Source organism: Fulmarus glacialis, unplaced genomic scaffold (genome assembly GCF_000690835.1).
Source record: "Fulmarus glacialis isolate BGI_N327 unplaced genomic scaffold, ASM69083v1 scaffold12380, whole genome shotgun sequence".
NCBI classification, from domain to species: Eukaryota; Metazoa; Chordata; class Aves; order Procellariiformes; family Procellariidae; genus Fulmarus; species Fulmarus glacialis.
In genome coordinates, this window is record NW_009189750.1 from 8263 (window position 1) to 12956 (window position 4694).

General features: G+C 36.0%; 1 protein-coding gene across 1 annotated transcript in view; it reads left to right on the forward strand.

Annotated features, from left to right (window-relative positions):
- The window catches only part of LOC104080791 (protein polybromo-1-like), a gene marked incomplete at its 5' end in the record, with an annotated part of 43313 nt that overhangs the window by 4795 nt on the left and 33824 nt on the right, over window positions 1-4694 (forward strand).

Sequence of the window (4694 nt, forward strand, 5' to 3'; positions counted from 1 at the left end):
GATAACTGTTTTTAGCCATGTGTTTGAATTTTTTTTTTTCCTTGGAATTTTATATGGATACATATATATATACATATAGATACATATACATATAGATATATATTATATGGAGAGAGTATCTCGCTGTTCTTCAGTTCTTTCAGATACTGCACCTGGAAGAGGTGGTGAGTTTCCAGTAGACCTTTTAGGGAGTTGAGTGTCAGCTTACTGTACGGTTTTTTAATTACTATTCTGATTTTGACCAAATTAAATGTCATGCCAGTGTTGTTTTGGGCTTAGTGACCTTATGAAACTGTAACCTACCTTTTAAACTTTTTTTTTTTTCCCTCATTTTGCAAAGGTCATTATGTTTAAAAGGATATTCTCCCAAGTTTTACTCATGCTTTCAGGTACAATTGTATCACCATCAGTCATTTCATAGAAATTTCTCTGCGTTTCTGGTGTATAAAGTGTAGTTTGTAGCATGTTGGCAGTGATTTGCTGTTGAATAGAGCATGGATTTGGTTAGTTTTAGCCTCGCTTTGCAAAATAAATTGATGTTTATAAAATTATTTCCTTCCAAGCTTGGTGAGATGGGGTTTTTTAAAATTTATTGTGAAACTGCATTTCATACTGTAAATCCAGAAAAGGCACAGTACTTGAGTTCTGCTGAGTTTGAGAATAATTAAATCTGTTCAAAGTACTTCTGTCAATAACCTTCTTAATTAATCATCCCATTGTTTGCTGACAGCAAGCGCATTGAAGAGGTAGGAGGTTATTTGCAGACTGGACCAGGATTACTTTTGTGCCTGTGCATTTTTCATTCTTCGTATGTGTGGTTGGAAGTTGTCTGTCTTTCCAAACCATATGGGTTAAGTCTTGATTTTTACTTTTGTTGTTAGGCCTTTCATGAATTCAACGGTGAATGTAAGTTGTTTGCTTAAAATCAGATGGGCTGCACCTTGCTTATTTGGTTGTGGATAAACAAATGCTGATTTTATTTCCTGGTAAGATAGTTGGGATGATAGCTCATCCTTCCTTTTTAAGACAATGTTTCCTTTTGTATTCTGGCTCTAGGTTAAGATTTAAAGGAGTAAGATATAATTAAGCTGCTTTTCTTCACTTGTGAGCTACTGGGGTCCTCCTCACCTTCTCCATCAGCTTAAAGATTTTGTTTCTACAGGGTCATGAGAGAGCAGAGAATCACTGCACATATAATGATATATTTAAGACTAATAGCAACTTCATATGCTTTTTCTGCTTTTTGGTCCTTCAGGGTTAGACTGCTGCACTGTAATGTGCGTAGGTCACTGCCTAAATACACACAAATGAAGCTAGTCTGGGATACCAAGGCTATGCAGAGTAAGTGGTATATTTTTAGATGAAGTGTGATAGGGGTGTTCTGGGGTCTGCATGTTTCTGGGAGTATAGGTAAAGCAAATCCCAGATTTGTTACTGTCAAGTGGCTTGGGATCTGCTGATACGGAGAGTCACCAGTTTCTGTTACCGTATCATGAAATCATACAGGAACAATTTAGAATTCTCTTTTTGTAAAAAGAAAATTGTTGCAGGCAGGATATATTCCCTAGGAAACACTATTGCCTTGCTTGTTCTGCCTGCAGCTTGCTTTGAATTTGTTCTGCTTCAGAGGATATGACAAATTCCCCCTTTTCTCAGTTTGATAAAACTGGCACCTAAACATAGAGAATTTGATTGCGCAGGATCAAGATATGTTACTAAGTAAATTTGATTTATAGTATCATGCTGACAGTGTTACTTCACAGATTCTGAACTTACATGTAATAAGGATATAGAGTTGTCTATTGGCTTTAATATCTCAGGAGGATGGTCATTGATGTTGAGTTTTTTAGTCAGTGTAATCGTAGACCGTCAGTGATTCTTTCCGGGCATTGCTTCTTTTTTCTTCTTTTTTTTCTCCTTCCTTTCTTTTTTTTTTTCCCTCACTATATGCTGATATAAATGCAGTTTTAAGTTGGGTGTAGAACAAACAGGACAAGTACAAAGTGATAGTAGGGAGAAGCAATTTGAATTGAAGAAGTGGTACTTCAATTTAGATGTAGTCCTTTGGGTTACTCTTTCAGAAAGCTGAACGCAGACCTCATGCAGCAGCGATCAAAATACGAACTTGCAATTCTGTAATTCTAATTTATTAAATTAATTGGAAGACTAGAAACTTTGACAATTTTTATTCTACCTGCTTAGGTCTCTGGAAGAAAGCAAACACGCCAGAGTTGCACAAGAATGTTTATAAACTCTGTGCTACTAACATTTAAGCAAATTTGAGCCAAGAGTTGAAAGGCGGGTGTGTTGCATGCACACTTGCTTACTTGCAAGAGAATGAACTGCAGAGCAGATCTTGAGAGGACTTTATCCCAGCTTGGTGGTTATGATTTCTGAATGATTCCTTATGATTCCTTTTCCTCTAGCATTTGTCTTTATCAGTAAAAAGCATTGAGACATTTTAGACATTTGTCTTAAGTATTTAATATTCAAATCTAAGGCAGTTGTGGTAGTCTTCACTTTATTAGATTCTTTCTTAGAGCCTAATTCTGCAAATTTGTCGGTATGAGTTGTCACTTGGAAACAAATTATGCTGATGCCATCTACATCCAAGGGGAGAAAAAAGTCTGTTGGTCAACATTTCTCTCCAGTGCTGCTCCTTAATTGATTTCTACACAGGACTTGCTTTTTGAATTTTTTTATATTGTTAATCTCTAAAGTAGTTTAGCTGACTTGGGTACGTTTTTCTAAGATGCAGAATTGCCTTTAGGCATTATTTTTGTTTTCCATTAATCCTTTGAAAGTTTGAATATATTTTATAAACATTTGTAATAACATCAGTAAACAAGGAAACTACTGCTTGTTTACACACTTAATTACCCTATGTGCCTTGACAAATTAGAATGTTCTTAAATAATTCTGTTTTGAAAAAATTAAAACTCACTTCTGATGTTTTTGATAAATATGAGCTTATTAGTTGGTTTTTTTGATGCAAGTTTTTTAAGCCTTTCTGTTCTAATGTTTTCTTGAGTATTCTCTTAATGATGTGTTAGCTTTAGTAACACAAGTGTTTGTGTGCTGAAGTCCTGTGATTGCTTGTCAATACTTTTGTTGGACTACAAGAATTAATTACATATATTTTACTCTATAGATTTTGCTTTCTATGCCAGAGAGTGTTCAGATTAGCTGGAGAAGGTGTAAGGTGACCTGTAGTGTTTGTTACCAGACAGTGGCAAGAGCATGAAGTAGACTCAGTGTTTACATCCTCAGTATTTATAAGTGTATGCATCATATGCTAGTGGTTTAGGGCAAAATAATCCTGAATTTAATGGGCTTTTTATTTTGTTTTTGACTTTTTTAATACCAGTCACGTATTTCTTAACATATGCAAATAATTGTTGCTGGAGTTTTACATGGTAGAAATGGAAGCTGACTTTGCCTATTCTTCATGGCGATTTAATTGGTACCCAAACTCTTTTGCTTTTGGGGGAGGGGGTGTGTGTTTGGGTTTTTTATTATTATTTGTATTTTTTACTAATTAGAATTATATTGGTAACTCTCCTTTGTTTGGAATGGCAGAGTGAGTGAAGCTGACAGGAAAACTTTTCGATTATCTGTTGCTTCAGTTGGAAATATTAAAAAGAATCTAAAAAATAATCCATAAAGGTTTGCAAGATACTGATGTCTTAAAGTCTTAAAAAAGGTACATGAACCTAAAATGGTTCGTTTTAAATGAGAATGGCAACAAGTAATTTTCTCCGCATCTTACATTTAGGATATTTGTCCAGAATTGTTTTTTGCTTTTCTTATAGTCATTGAGGACATACTAGTTCTTCAGATCTGAAAGAAATTAAGAAGAAATACACTACATTTCAGTAAGGTGCATGCAGCTGCCATCCTGGCAACATGCAGTTAGTTGGATGTTTCCTGCGAAATATATCTCCATCACGACAGGTTTATAGACACATTTGCACTTCTCAGTAGTTTTTATAGCAGTTGCAGCTCTGTGCCATGTTTAATTCAACCATGACTTCCTCATCCTTGGCTGACCAGTGAAGAGTCCTGTTTAACACAAGTTGAACATTGCTACTCTTTGTTTGCTGGTTCAGCTGTAAGGTCTCATTGGTGGGTAAGGTTTGGGACCAAAAGATATTATATTATATTTATTTTGTGGTAGTGCTTAAGCTCCATCAGGCAGGTTCACATTCAGCTAGGTGCTGTAGAAACCAGACTAGGCTTAAAGGTGGTGAGCAGGTTAAATGTGGTGCGTAACCGGTGGATGTGACAGGCAGGCGGGTCAGGAAGGCGGTGTGAAGGAGGATGACTGTGTTTTGCAGTTGTGTTAAGGGTTTGGTTTTTTTATTGTTGCAGATTACTATTTTCTGTTGTGTTTAATGAGGTGTTGGAAGCTTTAAAAAAGTTGGCTAAAACTTTCACCGCTTGTGCAAGGAAATACGAGAAAACACATTGTTATTGGCAAACTAAGTGCACTGATTCATCTCTTTAGCATATGAAAAATGACTTTTTCTTGTCGTTAGTCCTATTCTATTTTCACGTGAAGTGCACTTCTACGGGTAGCACCAATCAACAACCAGGTGGTTTTAAGAGAAGCCAAAAATTGGAGGGGATTAGTATGAGAGGTGTTGGGCACTTTAGTTACTCACTAGGATGAGTAGAATTGATGTTGTGTAGGG